Below are 25,798 nucleotides of genomic sequence, written 5' to 3'. Positions count from 1 at the left end.
GATAAAAATACAGATGCCCACTTAAAACTGAATTTCGGATCAACAATGAAAAGTTTTTCAGATTAAGTGTACCTCAGTATTGCATGGGACACAAGCCAAAATTGATTGCTTGTCTGAAATTAAAGTTTAGCTGGGCACCAGGTGTGGGATGTAGTATTTTTTGGCGACACCGTGAGGCAGGCAGGATCTTAGTTCCCTGACCGAGGATCAAAACTGTGCCGCCTGCCTTGGAAGCGCAGAGTCCTCCAGGGACGTCCCAGCAGCATACGTTTTACTGACGGCTCCTCGCGTGCCTTGTTTGACCAATAACAAACCGCAGGGGTGACCGTGGGCCAGTCCCAAGCCCCAGGAGGGCGGCTGGTCTCCAGCTCCTCGTCTCAGAAGCCCGCCCTGCCGCCACCGTGCTGTGGGCCAGCCCAGCCAGCGGCAGGGAAGCGCCCCATGGGAAGCTCTGAGCCCCCGACACTGGGTCAGGCCGCGGCCTGGCACGACAGCCCAGCTGCCAGCTTCGTGCGGCTGAGGCAGTGACCTCCGTCTGTACCAGGAGAAGGGGAAGAGCAATGTGCCCCAAGCCCCTAACCCCCAGAACTGTGAGAAAGAGCAGATCATCATATTTGTAAGATACTACATGCCAGGGAGCTTTCTTATATAGCAAGAGATAACCAAAATAACCCTTAAGGGATCATCCTTGAATTATTCTGCCTTGGGTCCCCAGACACTGCGGTCCCCGGCAGAGGCTCCATCGGGCTTGGTCCCTACGAGCCTGTGCCGTCTGAGGCAGTCTCACTCTGACTGTTCCTTAGGGAGGCAGTGTCTTCTTGAGGTTCAGAGGACGGACTTTGAAGACAGCCAGACCCAGGACTGGATCCCAGCTCTGTCACACAAAGCTCTATGACCTTGGTCTCTTGGCCTGAAAAATGAGTCTGTCAATATTAACTACCTCGGGAGGTGGCCTGTGAGGATGAAAGGAGATTTAACGTCTATAAAGTGCTCAGAACAGCGCCAGGCCCTTAATTAGCGTTCAGCACATGTTAGCTGTTATTAGTCATCCTCACACTGAATAATTTCTCTGTGTTATTCTATAATTTTACCTTCCTTATTATTTCTATCCAGGGAAGAAAGTTTAATGAAGTCACAAAACACATTATAACAAGGGTGGCAGGGAGCACCACCACAGAACCACAGCTCTCCACGAGAAGAGACTCCCGGCCTGGGAAACACTGAGGGGTCCAGCCTGTCCAAGCCCCTCACTCTACCACGCCAGCCCGTTCCCCAGGCCCAGCTGTCCCTGAGAAATCACAGGCAACCTAGACCTACCTAGACCAGGTCACTAGAGTGACCTAGTTACTCTCCCAAATTTCTGTCTTTCTCTTTCCCCCTGAACCAGACATGCTGAGACAGAAGACTGTAGATCTGGGAGAGCATACGATGGCACAGTAGATACAGGGGTTATGAAATCAACACAGGACCAGCGTCCAAGTCTGGTTTTGCCACATACAATCTAGCGTAATCTGTAAACAAGACAGTTGTGTAAAGATTAAATACATGGCAGAAAGCTTTGCAGATAGCGTGGTTTGTAGTAGATGATGCCTGGAGACCAGTGTCCCCACTTCTTCTAGGATTATGCACTCTGGGCATTAAAAGGGCATGGGCTGCTGGCACCAAGATGCGGTCATGCAAGATGACCTCTTCCTTTCACCCTTCTGTGGGCCCAGAGTCGTTAATCAGCACGTCTGTGGCCTCTGGCTCTCTGCCCAACCCCCAGCTCACCTGTGTCGACATTGCCAGGCTGAGACCGTCCTCTTCCTTTGCTTGCTTCATTATCACCATCATCCTAGTCACGTTCAGAAGGATGCATTCCCTGAAAGTCCAAAGCAAAACTCAAGTCTCAAGACAGTAGGTTAAACCCTCTAGCAGGACAGAGCCAGGACAAGTAACCAGAACCTGGAGAGCAGAGGAACCCTAACCAAGGATGAGCCAAGGGCCAAATACCAGGAGAAGAAGGATAAGATTTTTCAAAACCCAGGGCAAGTGAAGAAAGGCAGCATCGTGAGTGAAATCAGAGTCAGACGTGAACTTAGACCAATAGGTACTGCCCTTGGGGTCAAGACGTAGGTCAGATTTCTTGTTCTTAAGGCTACTGGAAGTCAAAGCTAGCTTGTGAGGAGCCAGACTCAGAGTAAAGGGGTATTTCAGATCCCTCCAGACTCCTGCTTATGTACAAAACGTGTTTGGAGTTAAGCTTCTTTGAGGGATTCCCAAATGATAAAGAACTCACTTGCCAATTCAGGAGACACAAGAGATGCATGTCTGACCCCTGGGTGAGGAAGATCCCCTGGGGGAGGGCATGGCAACCCCGTCCAGTATTCTTGCCTGGAGAACCCCATGGACAGAAGAGCCTGGTGGGTGACAGTCCGTGGGGTCACAAAGAGCCCGACACGACTGAAGAACTCAGCTCGCACGCGTGCAAGCTTCTCTGAAAGACCTGGCCTGTCGTGTTCGGGCACCTGACCTTGCCTGTCCTCCACATCTCTCCTGCCCCCAATTAAAGGCAGTGGCCAAAGACAACACTTCGGAGGCTGCGGTGACGTGTACTCTGATTCAACACCCGTCTCCTCCCCAGCCCCTGTTTGTTCACGAGCTCTCCACTCCCAGGACAGCAGACGGATGTGAGCATATTTGTCCCCGGGACAGAGCTGAATGATTCCCATGGAGTTACATTCCTACACACTCCGCTCACCGTCGTTATCTGGCTGTGTCTCTGGCTTTCCCAAATAAACCACAGGCTCTCTGAAGCAGGAAGCAATGCTCATATTTCATCTCATGCACCACTGAACCTAGCACAGTGCAAGGTACTCAATGGGAGAATATTAATTAAGGGTTATGGATTCATATATATTTCACCTCTCCCTCTTTGGATCTGCAACTTGTACACAGCAGAAGATAAAAAGACCAGTTGTCACGACTCTGTAAGGCTCAGGACTTTCACGAAACACTCCTGCTGCCTGAAGAAGCCATTTGCCCAATAATGAAATTAATAGCTAATATTTATTGAACGTATATTATGGTGCCAAGCATTCTGGGAGGCACCTGGAACACATTATTTCATTTAAGCCTCAAAACAATTCCATGAGTAGGCTAGACCTATTAATATATGAGAAAACTGAGAGTCCAAGAAATCTAAGGTCAAATAATGTTCATAAAGGCAGACCTGAGTTCAGCTGATTCCAAAGTCTATGCTCTACTGTTAGGCCTAAAACTCCTTGGGTTTTTGCAGAAAATTATACAAATTTACATTTCCACTGCTTCCGAAAATATATCCAAAGAGCTTCTCACATATTTCCCCGAGGACCCAGCTTTTCTAATCATCCCGTACAGTCTTGACCCCTACCAGGAGCTTTCAGTTCCTACAGCCCACCTGAAGAGCCGCTTGGAAGAGGAAAAAAAAATGAGAAAGAAGAGGCAGGAAGAATGAGGCAAGGAAGGCCCTTGGTGCCACTGCTTTGACCCCATTCCTTTGCCATGAAAAAAAGCTCGTCTCCTAAGTCATTTACCGCTCCATCATCCCCTTTCTGTGTTTCATCTTAATGTCAGCATAGAGTTTCTTTGTGAGTCATAGCAAACAATCTTTTTCTTCCAAGGCAAGTCCAGGCTGGTTTCAAGAGTGGACAAGTAGTGATTCATTGATAGGATCAAAACCAGGGGCTTGGAAGCTCATACAACTCAATACCAGAAAAACAAACAACCCAATCAAAACGTGGGCAGGAGACCTAAGCTGACATTTCTCCAAAGACATACAGTTGGCTAATAAGCACATGAAAAGATGCTCGATATTACTAATTATTAGAGAAATGCAAATCGAAACCACAATGAGTTATCACCTCACACTGGTCAGAATGAAAGTGAAAGTGAAAGTCACTCAGTCATGTCTGACTCTTTGTGACCCCATGGGCTATGCAGGCCAGAATACTGGAGTGGGAAGCCTTTCCCTTCTCCAGGGGATCTTCCCAAACCAGGGATCAAATCCAGGTCTCCCGCATTGCAAGTGGATTCTTTACCATCTGAGCCACAAGAGAAACCCAAGAATACTGGAGTGGGTAGCCTATCCCTTCTCCAGGAGATCTTCCCAACCCAGTAATTGAACTGGGGTCTCCTGCATTGCAGGTCGATTCTTTACCAATTGAACTATCAGGCAAGCCCACCAATCAGCACGGCCATTTTCAAAAAGTCTACAAACAATAAATGCTGGAGAGGGTGTGGAGGAAAGGGAGTCCTCTGGCATTGTTCGTGGAAATGTAAACTGATACACCACCAAGGAGGGCAGTGTGAAGATTCCTGAAAAGGCTGGGAAAGAACTACCGTACGATCCAACCATCCCACTACTGGCATATACCCTGAGAAAACTGTAGTTGAAAAAGACACATGTACCCCAGCATTCATTATAGCGCTACTTACAGTAACTAGGACACGGACGCAACCTAGATGTCCATCAACAGATGACTGGATAAAGAAGTTGTGGTACATATATACAAAGGAATAATACTCAGCCATAAAAATGGGTGCATTTGAGCCAGTTCTAAAGAGGTGGATGAACCTAGAGCCGACTACACAGAGTGAAATCAGTCAGAAAGAGAAAAACAAATACTGCGCATTCACACACATATATGGAATCTGGAAAGACGGTACTGATGAAACTATGTGCATGCAGACATGGAGAGCAGGCTTGTGGACGCAGGTGGGGAGGAGACGGTGGGGTGCACGGAGAGAGGAGCATGGAAACACACACATCAAAAAATGCATAACAGCTAGCCGGTGGGAATTGTGCGACGCAGGGAGTTCAAATCCAGCGCTCTGTGACAACCTAGAGAGGTGGGATGGGAGGTGGGGGGAGGTTCAAGAGGGAGGGGACATGGGTATACCTATGGCTGATTCATGTTGATGTCTGGCAGAGACCAACACAGTATTGTAAATCAATTATCCTTCAACTAAAAAAATTAAATTTTTTAAGTAAATAATTTTTTTTAACCCTCGTCCAAGGTAAGGAGCAGTGGCTGCGCTTTGCTGGAGCAGCCGTGAAGAGATACCCCACGCCCAAGGGAAGAGAAACCCAAGTAAGAAGGTAGGTGTTGCAAGAGGGCATCAGAGGGCAGACACACTGAAACCATACTCACAGAAAACTAGTCAATCTAATCACACCAGGACCACAGCCTTGTCTAACTAAATGAAACTAAGCCATGCCCATGGGGAAACCCAAGATGGGCAGGTCATGGTGGAGAGATCTGACAGAATGTGGTCCACTGGAGAAGGGAATGGCAAACCACTTCAGTATTCTTGCCTTGAGAACCCCATGAATAGTATGAAAAGGCAAAATGATAGGACACTGAAAGAGGAACTCCCCAGGTCAGTAGGTGCCCAATATGCTACTGGAGATCAGTGGAGAAACAACTCCAGAAAGAATGAAGTGATGGAGCCAAAGCAAAAACAATACCCAGCTGTGGATGTGACTGGTGATAGAAGCAAGGTCCGATGCTGTAAAGAGCAATATTGCATAAGAAACTGGAATGTCAGGTCCATGAATCAAGGCAAATTGGAAGTGGTCAAACCAGAGATGGCAAGAGTGAATGTTGACATTCTAGGAATCAGCGAACTGAAATGGACTGGAATGGGTGAATTTAACTCAGATGACCATTATATCTACTACTGCGGGCAGGAATCCCTCAGAAGAAATGCAGTAGCCATCATGGTCAACAAAAGAGTCAGAAATGCAGGACTTGGATGCAATCTCAAAAACGACAGAATGATCTCTGTTCATTTCCAAGGCAAACCATTCAATATCACAGTAATCCAAGTCTATGCCCCAACCAGTAATACTGAAGAAGCTGAAGTTGAACGGTTCTATGAAGACTTACAAGACCTTTTAGAACTAACACCCAAAAAAGATGTCCTTTTCATTATAGGGGACTGGAATGCAAAAGTAGGAAGTCAAGAAACACCTGGAGTAACAGGCAAATTTGGCCTTGGCATACGGAATGTAGCAGGGCAAAGGTTAACAGAGTTTTGCCAAGAAAATGCACTGGTCATAGCAAACACCCTCTTCCAACAACACAAGAGAAGACTCTACACATGGACATCACCAGATGGTCAACACTGAAATCAGATTGATTATATTCTTTGCAGCCAAAGATGGAGAAGCTCTATACAGTCAGCAAAAACAAGACCAGGAGCTGACTGTGGCTCAGATCATGAACTCCTATTTGCCAAATTCAGACTTAAATTGAAGAAAGTAGGGAAAACCACTAGACCATTCAGGTATGACCTAAATCAAATCCCTTATGATTATACAGTGGAAGTGAGAAATAGATTTAAGGGCCTAGATCTGATAGATAGAGTGCCTGATGAACTATGGAATGAGGTTCGTGACATTGTACAGGAGACAGGGATCAAGACCATTCCCATAGAAAAGAAATGCAAAAAAGCAAAATGGCTGTCTCGGGAGGCCTTACAAATAGCTGTGAAAAGAAGAGAAGCAAAAGGCAAAGGAGAAAAGGAAAGATATAAACATCTGAATGCAGAGTTCCAAAGAATAGCAAGAAGAGATAAGAAAGCCTTCTTCAGCCATCAATGCAAAGAAATAGAGGAAAACAACAGAATGGGAAAAACTAGAGATCTCTTCAAGAAAATCGGAGATACCAAAGGAACATTTCATGCAAAGATGGGCTCGATAAAGGACAGAAATGGTATGGACCTAACAGAAGCAGAAGATATTAAGAAGAGATGGCAAGAATACACAGAAGAACTGTACAAAAAAGATCTTCATGACCCAGATAATCACAATGCTGTGATCACTGACCTAGAGCCAGACATCCTGGAATGTGAAGTCAAGTGGGCCTTAGAAAGCATCACTACGACAAACAACTAATCTCAAAAATATACAAGCAACTCCTACAGCTCAACTCCAGAAAAATAAATGACCCAATCAAAAAATGGGCCAAAGAACTAAATAGACATTTCTCCAAAGAAGACATACAGATGGCTAACAAACACATGAAAAGATGCTCAACATCACTCATTATCAGAGAAATGCAAATCAAAACCACTATGAGGTACCATTTCACGCCAGTCAGAATGGCTGCGATCCAAAAGTTTATAAGCAGTAAATGCTGGAGAGGGTGTGGAGAAAAGGGAACCCTCTTACACTGTTGGTGGGAATGCAAACTAGTACAGCCACTATGGAGAACAGTGTGGAGATTCCTTAAAAAACTGGAAATAGAACTGCCTTATGATCCAGCAATCCCACTGCTGGGCATACACACTGAGGAAACCAGAAGGGAAAGACACGTGTACCCCAATGTTCATCGCAGCACTGTTTATAATAGCCAGGACATGGAAGCAACCTAGATGTCCACCAGCAGATGAATGGATAAGAAAGCTGTGGTACATATACACAATGGAGTATTACTCAGCCATTAAAAAGAATTCATTTGAATCAGTTCTAATGAGGTGGATGAAACTGGAGCCTATTATACAGAGTGAAGTAAGCCAGAAAGAAAAACACCAATACAGTTTACTAACGCATATATATGGAACTTAGAAAGATGGTAATAATAACCCTGTGTACGAGACAGCAAAAGAGACACTGATGTATAGATCAGTCTTATGGACTCTGTGGGAGAGGGAGAGGGTGGGAAGATTTGGGAGAATAGCATTGAAACATGTATAATATCATGTATGAAACGAGTCACCAGTCCAGGTTCCACGCAGGATACTGGATGCTTGGGGCTGGTGCACTGGGATGACCCAGAGGGATGGTATGGGGAGGGAGGAGGGAGGAGGGTTCAGGATGGGGAACACATGTATACCTGTGGCAGATTCATTTAGATATTTGGCAAAACTAATACAATATTGTAAAGTTTAAAAATAAAATAAAATTTAAAAAAAAAAGAAAAGAAAACATCACTATGAACAAAGCTAGTGGAGGTGATGGAATTCCAGTTGAGCTATTTCAAATCCTGAAAGATGATGCTGTGAAAGTGCTACACTCAATATGCCAGCAAATTTGGAAAACTCAGCAGTGGCCACAGGACTGGAAAAGGTCAGTTTTCATTCCAATCCCAAAGAAAGGCAATGCCAAAGAATGCTCAAACTACCGCACAATTGCACTCATCTCACACACTAGTAAAGTAATGCTCAAAATTCTCCAAGCTAGGCTTCAGCAATATGTGAACCGTGAACTTCCTGATGTTCAAGCTGGTTTTAGAAAAGGCAGAGGAACCAGAGATCAAATTGCCAACATCTGCTGGATCATAGAAAAAGCAAGAGAGTTCCAGAAAAACATCTATTTCTGCTTTCTTGACTGTGCCAAAGCCTTTGACTGTGTGGATCACAATAATCTGTGGAAAATTCTGAAAGAGATGGGAATACCAGACCACCTGACCTGCCTCTTGAGAAACCTATATGCAGGTCAGGAAGCAACAGTTAGAACTGGACATGGAACAACAGACTGGTTCCAAATAGGAAAAGGAGTACGTCAAGGCTGTATATTATCACCCTGCTTATTTACCTTATATGCACAGTACATCATGAGAAACACTGGACTGGAAGAAGCACAAGCTGGAATCAAGATTGGTGGGAGAAATACCAATAACCTCAGATATGCAGATGACACCACCCTTATGGCAGAAAGTGAAGAGGAACTCAGAAGCCTCTTGATGAAAGTGAAAGTGGAGAGTGAAAAAGTTGGCTTAAAGCTCAACATTCAGAAAATGAAGATCATGGCATCTGGCCCATCACTTCATGGGAAATAGATGGGGAAACGGTGGAAACAGTGTCAGACTTTATTTTTGGGGGCTCCAAAATCACTGCAGATGGTGACTGCAGCCATGAAATTAAAAGATGCTTACTCCTTGGAAGGAAAGTTATGACCAACCTAGATAGCATATTCAAAAGCAGAGACATTACTTTGCCAACAAAGGTCCATCTAGTCAAGGCTATGGTTTTTCCTGTGGTCATGTATGGATGTGAGAGTTGGACTGTGAAGAAAGCTGAGTGCTGAAGAATTGATGCTTTTGAACTGTGGTGTTGGAGAAGACTCTTGAGAGTCCCTTGGACTGCAAGGAGATCCAACCAGTCCATTCTGAAGGAGATCAGCCCTGGGATTTCTTTGGAAGCAATGATGCTAAAGCTGAAACTCCAGTACTTTGGCCACCTCATGCGAAGAGTTGACTCATTGGAAAAGACTCTGATGCTGGGAGGGATTGGGGGCAGGAGGAGAAGGGGACGACAGAGAATGAGATGGCTGGATGGCATCACTGACTCAACGGACATGAGTCTGGGTGAACTCCAAGAGTTGGTGATGGACAGGGAGGCCTGGTGTGCTGCGATTCATGGGGTCGCAAAGAGTTGGACACGACTGAGTGACTGAACTGAACTGAGAGAAGGAGTGACATTGCTTAAAGAAGACAACTTGAGAATCTCTCCCCCAAGTAAGAGATGGGTCTATTTTCCCAGAACCTCAATAGCTCTAGTGTGAAAGTGAAAGTTGCTCAGTTGTGTTCGACACTTTGCATCCCCATGGACCATGCAAATCTGGGTAGCCTTTCCCTTCTCCAGGCGATATTCCCAACCCAGGGATTGAACCCAGGTCTCCCGCATTGCAGACGGGTTCTTTATCAGCTGAGACACCAGGGAAGCCCTTGTGCAAAAGGAGGAATTAAAGAACATGATCCATGTAAGGTTGCTTCCAGTCCTGACATTCACATGAAATCTGAACCCTCTTGGCAGGAGCAATGAACCTATATCCTCATAAAACTGATGGAGCAAACTCCCTTATGTGTAATGTAACTCTGCTTGTCTTCCCAGTTATCAGATGGCCAAAACAGGAACCAAAATGGCCCCACGTAACCCTGGGTAAAGAGCAGATTGTCAGTTGATAACCCTTTGAAAGACGACCAGAAAACCTGTTCCTCAACCAAAGCTAAGTTTATTAAACCTACTGTAGTAAGAGAGAATACAGAATCTTAGTAGTTCTCAGTGTTGTTGTTGCTCAGCCACTAAGTTTCATCCAGCTCTTTGTGACCCACGGACCACAGTACACAGGGCTCCCTGTCCTTCACCGTGTCCTGGAGTTTGCTCAGACACACATCCATTGAGTCAGTGATGCTATTTAATCATCTTAACCTCTGTCGTCCCCTTCTCCTCCTGCCCTCATTCTTCCCCAGCACTGTGGTCTTTTCCAATGAGTCAGCTCTTGGCATCAGGTGGCCAAAGTATTGGAGCTTCAGCATCAGTCCTTCCAATGAATATTCAGTTTTTATTTCCTTTAGGTTTGATTGGTTTGATCTCCTTGCCGCCCAAGGGACACTCAAGAGTCTTCTTCATCACCACAATTCGAAAGCATCAGTTCTTTGACACTCAGCCTTCTTTATGGTCCAAGTCTCACATCCATACATGACTAGTGGAAAAACCGTGACTTTGACTATATGCACCTTTGTCAGTAAAGTGATGTCTCTTTTTAATATGTTGTCTAGGTTTGTCATAGCTTTCCTTCCAAGGAAGGTAATTTCATGGCTACGGTCACTGTCTGCAGTGACTCTGAAGCCCAGGAAAAGAAATTCTGCCACTCCTTCCACTTTTCTCCCTTCTATTTGCCATGAAGTGATGGAATCAGATGCCATGATCTTCGTTTTTTGGATGTTGAGTTTTAAGCCACTTTTTTCACTCTCTTCTTTCACCCTCATCAAGAGGCTCTTTAGTTCCTCTTCACTTTCTTTCCTTCTTTTTTTTTCACCATTAGTGGTTCTCAAAAGGAGGAAAAGGGGGACAGAGGATGAGATGGTTGGAGGCATCACCAACTCAAGGGACACAAGTCTGAGCAAGCTCCAGGAGGTGGTGGAGGACAGGGAGGCCTGGCGCGCTGCAGCACACGGGGTCTCAAAGAGTCGGACACGACTTGGCAACTGAACAGCGATATTTAAAGAGTCTGGAGGTCAGGCTTCAAGTGGCTTAAGGTGGATTTTCCAAATCAGGGAGCAGATCAGGGCTGGAAAAAGCTTGTGACATAATAGTTTAGGATTGACACATACAAGGGAGGAAGGACCTGAAAACAAATCTTAATAAGTGAACTGCTGTTTGTTGAGAAAGCTGTTTATCCAAGACAGTGATCTATTGTCTTAACAAGAAAGATGTTTGCCTAGAGGTGCAAACTATTTGTTCAGAAAAACTGGCAGGAGTTTCATAAAGCACAGTGAGGTTGTTTATTGGTTTATAACCATCTCTTCTGAGGTCTGAATTTCTAAGAACAATGAGCTCAGTTACGTTGCCGTAGGAAAATGCAGACCTCAGTCCCCATAGAGAGACTATATGAGTACAGTTGGTCTCCAAGCTCAAGTTTCATTTATTTTTTTTAAAGCTACCATGAGATGCTATTCTATTCCCACGGAAACAGAACTTCACCTCCGTTCTCCCCACCAGTGACATTAAGCCTGTGTTCCAATGCTCCCACCTCAGCCCACAAAGTGAGCAGAGATAGATAATAAAGAAACAGTTTCAGCTGTGCAAGAGCTCACATCACTTGTCAATCAGGCTTGAAAGAATGGGGTTGTGCGGAACCTGCTACTAACAACTAGAACCTTCTCATATTTTAAAAGATGTACTGACAGAAATAAGTCATGGGGATGTACTGTACAGCATGGTGTGTGTGTGTGTGTGTGTGTGTGTGTCAGTCGCTCAGTTGTGTCCAACTCTTTGCGACCCCCATGGACTGTAGCCCACCAGACTCCTTTGTCCATGGGATTCTCCAGGCAAGACTACTGGAGTGGGCTGCCATTTCCTGCTCCAGCACAGCATGGTGACTGTAGTTAATAATATTGCATATCTGAAAGTTGCCGAGAGTAGATCTTAAAATTTCTCATCACTAGAAGGGAAAATTGTAACCATGTATGGTGACAGATGTTAACGAGACTTACTGTGGTGATCATTTCTCAGCATATGTAAATATCAAATCATTATATTGTATACGTAAAACTAACATAATGTTATAGGTCAATTACATCGCAATGAAAAAGTGCTTTTAGGGGGCTTCCCTGGAGGCTTAGTGGTATATAATCCACCGGCCAACGTAGGAGACATAGTTTCGATCTCTGGTCCAGGAAGATCCCACGTGCCACAGAGCAGCTAAGCCCGTGCGCCACACCTATCGAGCTCAGAGCCGTGTGGCAGCTACTGAAGCCCGCAGGCCCAGAGACGGTGCCCCACCACAGGGGACGGCACCGCAGTGAGACGCCCTCAAACCACAGCTAGAGAGCAGCCCACGCAGCCACGAAGACCCGGCACAGCCAAAAACCAAAACAAATAAAACTATTTAGAAGTTACATGCAAATGTAGGAGCAGAGTTTGAAAATAGAAAACAAACAAAAAAGTGTTTTTAAATAAAAGCCAAAACAGTTTTTAAAAATTGCCTTAGGTCAATCGACTAGATGCAGGCTCAGTAAGTGTGAATGAAAGGCTTCTCGGAGGAGACAGAGAGGAGAAATCTGAGAAGCACGGGCCATCTGAGACAGGATAGAGGAGATAGAAGCAGGGTCACGGCCAAGAGAGGGCTATGACCGTATGAACAGGAGGCTGCCATAGTAACAGGAAGTGAACGTGAAAGTCGCTCAGTCATGTCCAGCTCTTTGCGACCCCGTGGACTATAGTCCATGAGATTCTCCAGGCCAGAATACTGGAGTGGGTAGCCTTTGCCTTCTCCAGGGGATCTTCCCTACCCAGGGATAGAACCCAGGTCTCCCGCATTGCTGGCGGATTCTTTACCATATTAACCGACAAATGCCCAAATCTCGTTGGCTTACAACAGCAGAAAGTGTATTTATCACTCTTGTTCACATCTGTCTTGAGTCAGTAGTGAGCCCACTACTTTTCATTCCAAGACTTGGGCTAACGTAAGAGAAATTCCTATGTCTGGACATGGCTGGTGTCACAGCAGAGGGAAGGAGGGGATGTGGAGGACACGGGGTAGCTTCAGACACATCTGTGCTCAGACAGGGCACAGAACACCTTCATTCACACTCCCAGGACCAAACCCAGTGATGTGACCAAGCATAATTGAAGCGAGGAAAGAGAATGGATATGAATTCTCACCTTTTTTGGGGACTGTAGTCAATTAATAATGTTGTGATAGCTTTGAGTGGAGAGCAATGGGACTCAGCCATACATATACATGTATGAGAGTGGATAAAAATTGTATCCAGGGACTTTCCAGGTGGTCCAGTGGTTAGAAATCCACCTGCCAATGCAAAAGACATGAGTTCAATCCCCGGTCTGGGAGGATCCCACATGCTTTGGGGCAGCTAGGCCCTGTACCACAAATACTAAGCCCACACTTGAGAGCCCACGTTCCAGAGGCCATGCTCTTGAGCTTCGACAAAGAGCCAGAGCAGTCCCCTCCTCCCAAGCAAGAATCTTTATCCAGGACTTCCCTGGTGGTGCAGTAGTTAAGACTCCACCATGGTGACTGCAGCCGTGAAATTCAAAGATGCTTACTCCTTGGAAGGAAAGTTATGATCAACCTAGACACCACATTAAAAAGCAGAGACATTACTTTGCCAACAAAGGTCCATCTAGTCAAGGCTATGGTTTTTCCAGTAGTCATGTATGGATGTGAGAGTTGGACTATAAAGAAAGCTGAGCACCGAAGAATTGATGCTTTTGAGCTGTGGTGTTGGAGAAGACTCATGAGAGTCTCTTGGACTGCAAGGAGACCCAACAAGTCCATCCTAAAGGAAATCAACCCTGAATATTCATTGGAAGGACTGATGCTAAAGCTGAAACTCCAATACTCTGGCCACATGATGTGAAGAACTGACTCATTGGAAAAGACCCTGATGCTGGGAAAGACTGAAGGTGGGAGGAGAAGGGGATGACAGAGGATGAGATGGTTGGATGGCATCACCGACTCAATGGACATGAGTTTGGGTGGACTCCAGGAGTTGGTAATGGACAGGGAGGCCTGGCGTGCTGTGGTACATGGGGTTGCAAAGAGTCGGACACGACTGAGTGACTGAACTGAACTGAACTGCAATGCAGAGGGCTCGGGTTCAACCGCTGGTCAGAGAACTAAGGTCCCACATGCTGTGGGAAGAATTGTTTTCCAAGACCTCCATGGAGGAGCCCTGATGCTTAGCATCATGACAGAATCCAACACAGCGAGGGAGACGCGGTGCTCCTGGGGAGAGGACCGGCAGCTTGAAGCAGGTTCCTGGGGAAGATGCATCAGAGGCCTTGTGCAGGTGGGACCCAGCTCGAAGGGCAGAGGACTCAGCCCCGTTTCACTTCTGCTGGGGAGATTCAGCAGGTCTCTCCCACGTGAATCAACCTCCTCTTACCTGCAGGAGACATGGGCCATCCAGCCACTCATCTGCTGAGAGTCTCTCCCAGACCAGTAGTCTAGGGACTGAATCTCTCCTATCCAAACAAGTCATTTGCCTAACGAGGCCCTTGCTGTGCGTGGAGATGTCCCCTGGGATTGTGGAAACCCAAGTTGCCAAGGCCCCCAAGGAATGAGCCAACGTCTTCCTTCCTGGCCTGTGAAAATCAGGCTCTCTACACCTTGTTCTCCCGAGACTTGGCTCTTCAGGGTCCACATCCACTGGTGTCTGTCAAAGTTACTTATAACAGCGAAAACTTGCAGATACCTTATCATCAACCCGGGGCCAGTTAAGTAAATGAGGACGCACACACACAGCAGAAAAGAGCAATGATTAAATACAGTTATGTAGACTATTACTTATTGATTGATAGGGGGGAGGGTCCACGGCACGAGTGAGAAAGTGAATGACACAATAGCTTAAACAGTATAATTCTGCTTGATTCTGCTTTTGGGAACTATGGCCATGAGTGCATTAAGAAATTTATAAAGGAACACTCACCAACGCCCATTTCTTGTGGTGCCAGGGTTTTAGATAATGTTCTGCCTTCTACTTGGTTCTTTTCTGTGTTGCTTATATCTTTTTATGACTAGCACGTGTTATTTCTACAAAGACATTAGAGCTATTCTGTAGGTGGGAAGAATTCTGTTTTGTTTTTCTTTTTTTGGTGGAGAGATGTATTTGGAATATTGTTAAGTGAATCAAGCAATTATGATATAATCCCATTATTGTACTTTTATTTGTTGTTATTGCTGTTCAGTTGCTCAGTCACATCCCTCTCTTTGCTACCCAGGGACTGCAGCCCACCAGGCTCCGCCGTGCATGGGACTTCCCAGGCAAGAACACTGCAGTGGGTCGCCGTGCCTTTCTCCAGGGGATCTTCCCAACCCAGCAACTGAACCCACATCTCCTGCTTGGCTGGTGGATTCTTCACCACTGAGCTACCTGGGAAGCCCAGCTGTATATTTATGGCAAATATAATATGCATGCTTTTTTCCCAGAGGTGTTCTGAAGATCAGAGCAAACGACAGCTGGGGAAGCCACAGCTCGCAGTCAGAGTTGACACGGTGATGTCACTGTTACTCTCCGTCACTTCCCGTGAGACCTGGGGGCTATGTTGACTGTGCCCCGTGTACATCTTGGCTCTCTGGGTCTCCGTAACCTGGGAAGAGAGGCTCACCGTGCTTGGACACTGTCGGTGAAGACCATCTGTCCTGGCATTTGATGGAGAATCCCTGCTCCTCGGCGGTTCCCAGACAACCCTCCCCAAGACCTCTCCAGCATCCCTCGGGGACCACCTGCAGTTTAGGTCTGCTCCTGGGAGAACGAGTCACAGATTCCCCCTGGCATGCTTCTGAACTCCGGGGAGGTCAGGATGAAAAAAAGTCAGATGAAACTTATGACAAGAGTCTTCCCAGCAATAAGGAATCCCAAAGCTTTGTTACAACTCGTTGAGAAGTTCTCTTGAGAAAGCTGGTCAGAGGGCATTAATGAAAAGGGGAGACGAACACCCTCAAGAGGTCTGCAAAAACCAGGCTCATGGACGGATGGTCTCCGTTCAACCACAGGTAAGTGGGCTGAGAGATGGAATCCTAATACCAGTGAGGTCTTGGCTTCCTTGATTCTCCCTTCTTCATGAACCTGCTCACACTATTCCAATCCAACCACCTGCCTGAACACTTGGGTGAATGGGAAGAAACTGGTGCTCAGAAGCAGTGAGTAGTAAGGTTGAAATTAATTTCCTTAGGGTGGTACCCTGGGGTCTCTTGGCTTTTACAGCTCACACCCTAACCTCTTTCAGCTTCACCTACAAGCTTTACTTTGTACACCAGAGACCTTAGAGTTCGCCCTGACACGCTCTCCTCCTCACACGGCACTTCAGCAATTCACCAAATCCTGACATACTGACAGCTGAGCAGCTCTCAGAGCCACTTCCCTCTAAGTGCCTCCGCCACCCCCACTCTAGTCTAAGCGATGAGTCCCTCCTAGATGACTCCAATGTCCCCCCAACAAATCTCCCCCATCTACAGACCCTCCTCCGATCACGTCCCTACAACTGCATTTAGACTGATCTTATCAAAAAGCAAATACGGCCCTGCCACCTTCTTGGCTAAAGTTCCTTTATGGTGTGCGTTAGTCTCTCAGTCGTGTCCGACTCTTTGCGACCCCATGGACTGTAGCCCGCCAGGCTCCTCTGTTCATGGAATTCTCCAGGCAAGAGTACTGGAGTGGGTTGCCATTCCCTTCTCCATCTTTTATGGTATCCCACACCCCCCCAAAAAAAAAAATTCTTAACATAATCTAGGGTACCAGACGATAGCAGTGTAGGCTCTAAACCTGATCTGAATTCAAACCCCACTTCAGCCACTTACTAGCTGAGCCTTTGGGCAAGTCCCTAACTTCTCTGTCCCACAGTTTCCGCATATGTAAAACAGAGATTTCAACAGCGCATCTGATAAGGTTGTTGGGAGGATTAAATTACATGAATGGTGTTTAGAAGGGCGCTTGACACACAGAAAGCACTCATTAAGTGTTCCAAAACGCTACCCGCCTGCCGGTCTCAGCTTGCACACCCTCCCTCTTTGCCCTCTGCCAGCACTGGCCCCTTCCAGCTCCTCATCCTCGAGGGGCTTGCTCAGAGCTCAGGGCCTTTGCATGGGCTGTGCCCACTCTCCTCCTACAAAAAACTCTTCCTGGGGAAAATGCTCCTTGGTCTTCTTGAGTCCAAGTTTTAGGCTTACAGCGTTAAGTACCTCCATGTTGGAGTTACTGCTCCGGTTGCAACTTTCAGTAATTTGTGTGGCTATTTTACTAATGCTCGGCTCTCCCTCTAATTCCTCGAGAACGAGCACCGTGTCTGTGTTCCCTTACCACTGGATCCTCACTTCCCGCCCTGTGCCCAGCACACACCCAACAGACACATTCTGAATGACCGAACATGTCCATCAACTCTGAAGCCTGCGTCTCCAGCAAAGAACTTCCTCCTGAGCTTCAGGATGGTAGACCCCCCTCCCCTGTCTCCCGGATCAGTGTACTGGGCTCTTTCTATCAAAAGTGGATCTCACTGGTGCTTCCCCTGTGGTCCAGTGATTAGGACTCTGCACTCCTAAATCAGGGGGCCTGGGTTTGATCCCTGTTCAGGGAACTAGATCCCACATGCCACAGCTAACATCAAATAAATAAATTAATATTAAAAAAAAATGGAACTCAACACACCCTTCCTGGAGTCTATTATTTGTTAGAGTGAATGATGCCATTGTTCACTCGAACCAGGACCCGGGATGTCACGCCTGATTCTCCTTCAGCCCACATATCCAATTAATGAGCAAGCAGGGATAAATCCATCTCCCAACCCTTTCCCTAACCTTTCCTCTCTCTCTGGGAGCAAAGATCTCCCCTACCTTGATCTCCATTGTATCTCCAGTCCCAATAAGGGCATTAGAGTATCTGTAAGTCAATAAGACAACATCATCTCAGCTAAGGCCACTGTGACCAGTTGCCAAATGTAGCTCCCCGTCTCCTGTCTAATTTCCCTTAAATTCATTTTAACAGCTTAGTCTGACCAGGTCGCCGTCTTGCTTAAATGCCTACAAATGCTCTCCATTTACAGGACTCTCAAGGCCGGTCCTCCAGAAGCTGAACAGCATTTCCTCGTGGTTAAAAGAGACAGTACTGGTGAGTAAATGTTTGCTTTTAAAAAGCAAACCTGCATACTGGTACATACTGCCTCGGCTTCCCTGTTGGCTCAGAGGGTAAAGCATCCGCAGGTAATGCAGAAGACCTGGGTTCAATCTCTGGGTCAGGAAGATCCCCTGGAGGAGGGCAGGGCAATCCACTCCAGTATTCTTGGGGTTTCCCTGGTGGCTCAGACGGTAAAGCGTCTGCCAGCAGTGCGGGAGACCCGGGTTTGATCCCTGGGTCAGGAAGTTCCCCTGAAGAAGGAAATGGCAACCCACTCCAGTACTCTTGCCTGGAAAATTCCATAGATGGAGGAACCTGGTGGGCTACAGTCCATGGGATCCCGAAGAGTCGGACACGACTGAGCGACTTCACTTTTCACTTATTGACCGTTAACCAAAAACAGCAATTCCTGTGCCCGAGGAAAGAGCAGGGGGAGTCAGAGAGAGAATGGGGACACATCCATGACCCTGGAAGGCGTCTATGGGAACCGGAGACCTGCAGAAACTCTCAGGGCCTCCCCCGTCCTTCGATGACCTCCACATTCACGAGCCACCACTCTGCTGACCTTGACAAGCCCCCTCTTTCCTTCATGTCAGGACACTTCAGTCTCCTTCACACACTCACATCACCACGGCAGCCCCTCGTGAGCATCTTAGCAGAGGAGCTGGGGCCGGCTATCTCATCCAGGAGTTCACCACTGTGAACCCTGGTCCTCCGAGGTCCAACCACACCCACTGTTTCCTCCACCTCACCCCTTAACCCTGTCGGTGTCCTGACCCAGCTCAGGGACTCCGTGAAGAGACAGGCCAGGCAAAGCATGCCTGCCAGCTCCCCTCTTGCTCTCTCTGAGGTCGTGAAGCATCACAACAGCTAGCGTCTCTCCTCTCTGCAAATTCTGAGCCAGTTAAGAGAGAGAAGGTAGAAGCAAGGCAGACGGAGAGGAAAACACCAGCTGCAGGACGGAAAAAAACCCTGGTGCTCCAGAACACGACTCAGCCTTGTAAGTGGTCTTCTGAAAAATCGGACAATGACCTAGTTTTCAGATCTACATTACAGAGAAGCAGAGCAGAGCGAAACCTGTGCTTCTAGTAAAGCAAAGGAGAGAGCAAAGCAGAGCTAGGCACGTCCAGTGCCTTATCCCAAACTCACTGATCACAAAAATTCCTCCTCTAGGAGAAGAGGGCATCAGGACTGTTACACAATGGGTCCTCGCTTTAGGGAAGGCCACATCATAAGTGCAGAAGAAATATTCCCTTCTTCTTATCAGCAAGAGACTGAGTTGCCAGTATATGCTGATAGCACATAGTCATATTAGTAGCTTTGATTTAGACACCACCTGATTTAGACTTCCCTGCGGTTCAAACGGTAAAGAATCTGCCTGTCATGCAGGAGATCTGGGTTCGATCCCTGGGTCAGGAAGATCCTCTGGAGAAGGGAAGGGCACCCCACTCCAGTATTCTTGCCTGGAAAATCCCACAGACAGAGAAGCCTGGCGGGCTACAGTCCATGGGGTCGAAAAGAGTCGGACACGACTGAGCAGCGAACACACACACGACACCACCTGTTTTTCGTTATCCTGAGACGCTCTAAAGAGACGCGGTCTTGGTCCTCCTTTACTCCCAGCCTCATCCAAACCATTCAGAATTACGAGATGTAACAACTGGAAAGCCACAGGCACCGATCCAGAACCGACACTCCACTAATCCAGCAGATGTCCAGCCAAAGAGAGCAGACCCTGGCCGGGACCCCACCCCAGGGTTTCCCCTCAGAACAGCGAGCAGCCATGGCAATCTGAAAATCTAGATGGCAGGGTTCTCCAGACAGAAGTGCTTGGGAGCGTGACTACAGCGGAGAGAGCCCCTCTGGGGAGGTAAGGAGGTGGGTGTGAGAAGGCTGACCTGAGCTCGCTGGGGACGGAATTCTGCCTTCAGAACCGTGCCCGGCCACGGACCCCAATGCCGCAGATCTGCATGTCCTGCTGCCTTTGGTTGTTAATAGCTAACGCACAGGAGTTTGCTCCTTGGTTACGGTCTTGTCGAACGGGAATTTTTGTATTTACTGTAGCTGCCCATTAGCCCGGAAAAATCTTTTTAGCTAGTAGTGAATAATAGAACAGGCTTGGCTCTGTTTTGTCTCATTTTCTCCCCTTGGAGTCTGCTCAGTTGTAAACGTAGATCAGAAACCCCAGGCTCCTGCCAACAGCTCAGGAGCCTCCACCAGGAGCCAGGAGGATCCCCAGGTGGGAGTGGTAGTCTCCAAAGGCTGTTGTAACAAAGTCCCACAAAGTGTGCAGGGTCACACAAGAGAAATACGCTCCCTTGTAGTTCTGGAGGCTACACGCCCAGCGTGAAGCTCCTAGCAGAACTGAGCTCCCTCGGAAGCTTCCTTGCCTCTTCCAACTTTTGGAAGCTCTAGGCATTCCAGGTTTGTGGCAGTCAGTTCAGTCTCAGTCGTGTCCGACTCTGTGTGACCCCACGAACTTCAGCACGCCAGGCCTCCCTGTCCATCACGAACTCCTGGAGTCCACCCAAACCCACGTCCATTGAGTCGGTGATGCCATCCAACCATCTCATCCTCCGTCGTCCCCTTCTCCTCCTGCCTTCAGTCTTTCCCAGCGTCAGGGTCTTTGGCCACGAGTCAGTTCTTCACATCGTCTAGTCTCTTTTTCGTGTGGCAGCATTACCCCGCTCTCTGTCTTCAGTGGCCGCCTTCCCTGCGTTTGACCCTCCACAGGGCATTCTCCTCCCTGTGTTTCCCCGTTCTCGTCTTAATTTTGTTTATTTTGGGGGAGGAGGGGCTGTGCTGGGTCTTCCTGTTGCGGGGGGCTCTCTCCAGCAGCGACACACGGGCTGAGTCACTCAGCAGCACGTGGGGTCCTCCCAGATCAGGGGACAAGCTCGTGTCCCCTGCATTGGCAGGAGGACTCTTCTTCACCACTGAGCCACCAGGGGAGCCCCCACCTTCTGTTCTCATAAGGACCCCAGTCCTAGTGGACTGAAGGCCCGCCCTAATCGAATATGATCCAACTTGCTCACACCTGCAAAGACCCCCATCTCCAAATAAGGTCACATTCACAGGTACCGGGGTGAGGACGTCAGCAAATCTTCCTGACAGACACGGCTCAGCCTGTAACGCGGGGACAAACCGCTGCTCTCCTGTGTCGCCCTGTGCTCTGGTGACATAAGGCCCCGTCTCCTGCGGCCCTGGCCTGAGGGGCCGCACTGTCAGCTCCCTGCCCCAAAAGAAGCTACAGACTAGTCCTGTCATGCACTGCCCTCTGGGCCAACACACCAGGCCTCAACACTCATCCGTGATGCCGGTTCCCCACGGAACAGGAAGTTTGGGGACGAAAATGACTATAGTTATGCAATAGGCTCATGATAACTCATTTGACTGAGTTCTAATCCCACTTTCCTATGTCCCAGCTTTCTTACCTTGATCAAGTTGCTAATCTCACTAAATATAACTGGGCGTGATATTTTTACATCCTATATATTTTTTGTTTAATTTATTTTATTGAAGTATAGATGATTTATAATATGCTGATTTCAACTATACAGCAAAGCGATTCAGACTCCATGCTCCCAGTGCGGGGGGCGCTGGGTCGATGCCTGATCAGGGAACCAAGATCCTGCATGTCTCAGGCACGGCCAAAAGAAATAAATGTGGTTTTTTTAAAAAATAATTTTAGAAAAAGACAATGTCAGTTTTGTTTTTCTCTCCCATTTGTATTTTGGGTTTTTTTTTTAGCTTACTTCCCAGTCACCCAGCCTCTGCCCCAGTGTTCAGTACAGAGAGGATGTTCAGCTACTGCTTATTGCTTGACAAATAGAGTAAAACAGCAAAGTGCCCACACAGTACCTGACCCGTAATAGACGCACAGTACATCACAGCTCCTGTCAGAAGGCGGGAGAACTGCAGGAACCCTTCTCCCAAGAACAGAGCCGGGAGGATGCCTCCAGCTTACGCCCAAGGCCACTGCTACAAGTTACAGGGCTGCGTGCTTCTGTGGGGAGCTGGGACTCCTCACCTCCAGATCGGCAAGCCACATCTGTGAGCCATTTTCCAGCAGACAGCAATCTGGAAACCCCCAGCGGTCCTCCTCGGGAGGACTCTGCCCAGCTGTGTGCGGGCAGTGGGAGCAGAGAGCAGAGTCTCGTTTATTCCTAGGTTTTAGTGAAACACAGGACACCACGGTTCTTGCCCCTCCCGCAGCCCCCTCAGGTCCTCTGCCTGTCTTTTGTGGAAGCACTTAGTCAGTAAGCTTAATCAGAGAAGTGAGAAAGGCAGAAACAAAGAAAAATAGTCAAAGGAGATTAAATAATAACAATGTAGTCATTAAGCAAAGTCAAGGACTTTAGTTCTTTCTCAAGGGTTACAGATCATATTCTGAGCCATGTCCCATGAGCTGTCTTATCAATACTGAAACACCAGGGGGAGAAGTTAACTACGCGATGACCGGACTGCACCCAGGGCAGTTCCGAGAACTGGCCTCCGAGAAATGGGAACAAATGGACCTTGGAACTGACAGCTGTGCTCAGTCGCTTCAGTCGTGTCTGAGTCCCTGCGACCCCGGACTGTAGCCAGCCAGATGCCTCTGTCCATGGGATTCTTCAGGCACGAATACTGGAGTGAGTTGCTATTTCCTCCTCCAGGGGATCTTCCTGACCCAGGGATCGAACCGGGATCTCCTGCATGGGAGGCAGATTCTTTAACACTGAGCCGCCTGAGAAGGCTGGAACTGAAGATTAACTGCACATCAAACAGACAAGGTCTGACGCTGGCCAGGCACCCAATGACCGATCTGAAGATGACTGTCAGAGCTGACTGTGCTGTTTCTGCATGTAGCCCCCTCCTTCTGTCTGTAAAAGCTGTGACCCTCTGGTTGCCAGTGGGGGGAGAGTCAACCCTCAGACAGATGTCCACCACCCTCCCCTCCACCAGCTGCCAGCATCTGAAATAAAGCAAACTTTTCTTCCCATGAACCCAGCCTGCTGATTGGCTTTTGAGCGACAAGCAGCCAGACCTCACCACACTCTTTTGGTAATACTAGTGCTACCTTTAGTGCTAAAGGACACAGCCAAAGCTGGCCCCAGAGCCCAGGTGTTTTCAGCTCTGGCCCTTTAGTGCTAAAGGACACAGCCAAAGCTGGCCCCAGAGCCCAGGTGTTTTCAGTTCTGGCCCTTTAGTGCTAAAGGACACAGCCAAAGCTGGCCCCAGAGCCCAGGTGTTTTCAGCTCTGGCCCTTTAGTGCTAAAGGACACAGCCAAAGCTGGCCCCAGAGCCCAGGTGTTTTCAGCTCTGGCCCTTTAGTGCTAAAGGACACAGCCAAAGCTGGCCCCAGAGCCCAGGTGTTTTCAGCTCTGGCCCTTTAGTGCTAAAGGACACAGCCAAAGCTGGCCCCAGAGCCCAGGTGTTTTCAGCTCTGGCCCTTTAGTGCTAAAGGACACAGCCAAAGCTGGCCCCAGAGCCCAGGTGTTTTCAGTTCTGGCCCTTTAGTGCTAAAGGATACAGCCAAAGCTGGCTCCAGAGCCCAGGTGTTTTCAGCTCTGGCCCTTTAGTACTAAAGGACACAGCCAAAGCTGGCTCCAGAGCCCAGGTGTTTTCAGCTCTGGCCCTTTAGTACTAAAGGACACAGCCAAAGCTGGCTCCAGAGCCCAGGTGTTTTCAGCTCTGGCAACCCCATGGTCACTCTGAACCCTGGCTCTCTGCTGCCTTAAAGCTCCCCTTTAAAGCCTTTTAGATCATTTTAAGCATACACATTTCATGTTCCTCAGCTAGACAGTAAATTCTCTGAGGGCAAGGAGTTTGCCTTTTAGAGCTGGGGTTTGGAATCAGGGCTCCATGACATCTGGTGGGAAAGTTACAGAATCCGTTCAGTTCAGTTCAGTTACTCAGTCGTGCCCGACTCTTTGCGACCCCATGGACTGCAGCACGCCAGGCCTCCCTGTCCATCACCAACTCCTGGAGTTTACTCAAACTCATGTTCATAAAGTTGGTGATGCCATCCAACCATCTCATCCTCTGTCATCCCCTTCTCCTGCCCTCAATCTTTCCCAGCATCAGGGTCTTTTCCAATGAGTCAGTTCTTCACATCCGGTGGTCAGAGTATTGGAGTTTCAGCTTCAGCATCAGTCCTTCCAGTGAATGTTCAGGACTGATCTCCTTTAGGATGGACTGGTTGGCTCTCATCCAAGTTACAGAATGGACCTGTCCAAGCCCTAGTTCAGGACTGACTCCTTTAGGATGGACTGGTTGGCCCTCGTCCACGTTACAGAATGGACCTGTCCAAGCCCTAGTTCAGGACTGACTCCTTCAGGATGACTGGTTGGCTCTCGTCCACGTTACAGAATGGACTGTCCAAGCCCTAGTTCAGGACTGATCTCCTTTAGGATGGACTGGTTGGCTCTCGTCCACGTAACAGAATGGACTGTCCAAGCCCCAGCAGCACCGGTCCCAGCTGCAGACCCTGGAGAGCTCTAAGAAATCCAGAGGCAAATTCACAGGTTTCTTCTCTATGAGAAAACCCTGCCTGCTTCTGCCAGCTGCTTCTGGAGAAGGCAATGGCACCCCACTCCAATACTTTTGCCTGGCAAATCCCATGGATGGAGGAGCCTGGTGGGCTGCAGTCCATGGGGTCGAGAAGAGTCGGACACAACTGAGCGACTTCACTTTCACTTTTCACTTTCATGCGTTGGAGAAGGAAATGGCAACCCACTTCAGTGTTCTTGCCTAGAGAATCCCAGGGACGGGGGAGCCTGGTGGGCTGCCGACTATGGGGTCGCACAGAGTCGGACATGACTGAAGCGACTTAGCAGTAGCAGCAGCAGCTTCCACCAGCTTCCTTCTCAGCCCAGCAACTCTGACAGCCAGCTACCTGTCCAAGGATTCTGGTAGAGTCAGGTCTCACTGGGAGCTGCTGGTGAGTTCAGGGCAGCTGCAGAGGGAACTGGAAACAAGAAGGGAGAAAAAAAAAAAAGACCAGCAAGGTAAGGGAAAGAGAGTGGCCACTGACCACCTCCCCCGGATCAATCCCCTTCTAGCTCTCTCCCCGAGAGGGCTTATCTCTTGTAGGGAGAGGTCTCTGCCTGAGGCTCGGGGCCTGTGAGTCACACCCGAGAAGGAGAACTTCTTCTCTCTCCACCAGGATGAGTTCAGACAGGCTCGGAGTACAGGGGAAGGGCCATGAGTCACCAAGGAGGAAGAAAGAGCCAGGGAGAGCAGCTGAAACATACGCACTACCATCTGTAAAATAAACAGCCGGTGGGAATGTGCTGTATGAGGCAGGGAACTCAACCCAGTGCTCTGCAGCTACCTGGAGGTATGGGGTGCAGACGGAGGTGGGGAGCAGGTTCAAGAGGGAGGGGACATGTTATTCCTATGGCTGATTCATGTCAATGTATGGCAGAGACCAACACAGCATTGTAAGGCAATGACCCTCTGATTAAAAATAAATAAATTTTTCATAAAAAGAAAGAGCCAGGGAATGGGAGAGGGTGGGGCAGGCTCCCTGCCGTCTCAGGGTCCGCAGCCTCTTTTCCTGTCCCTGGTCCTCGGGTATCCAAGGCCTTTCCGAGGCAGGTGAGGGTCTCACAACCTTCACAGTATCAACACTTGGGGCCGGATGATTCTTTGGTGGGGGGCAGGGGGAGCTTTCCCGTGTGCTGTAGAACATTGCACAGTATCCCTGGCCTCTG

The 25,798-nt window shown here is 48.2% G+C and overlaps 1 protein-coding gene across 5 annotated transcripts in view; it reads right to left on the bottom strand.

Annotated features, from left to right (window-relative positions):
- The window catches only part of OR6Q1 (olfactory receptor family 6 subfamily Q member 1), a 103,222-nt gene extending 83,068 nt beyond the window's left edge, over positions 1–20,154 (bottom strand). For 3 of the 5 annotated variants that reach the window (XR_003029523.2, XR_009490564.1, XM_059874533.1), the window contains exons 1-2: positions 20,000–20,154; positions 1,771–1,861 (exon numbers count right to left, since the gene is read on the bottom strand). The gene's annotated coding sequence lies outside the window, so the exon portion shown is untranslated. Of the gene's footprint in view, positions 1–1,770; positions 1,862–13,134; positions 13,280–19,999 lie in introns of all 5 variants that reach the window. The other 2 variants (XR_009490565.1, XR_009490566.1) reach the window with 2 other exon arrangements.
- Positions 20,155–25,798: the final 5,644 nt, after the last annotated feature.

This window comes from Bos taurus, chromosome 15 (assembly GCF_002263795.3).
Source record: "Bos taurus isolate L1 Dominette 01449 registration number 42190680 breed Hereford chromosome 15, ARS-UCD2.0, whole genome shotgun sequence".
Taxonomy (NCBI): domain Eukaryota; kingdom Metazoa; phylum Chordata; class Mammalia; order Artiodactyla; family Bovidae; genus Bos; species Bos taurus.
The sequence above is the reverse complement of the archived record's forward strand: the minus strand, read 5'-3'. Positions and strand labels throughout refer to the sequence as shown.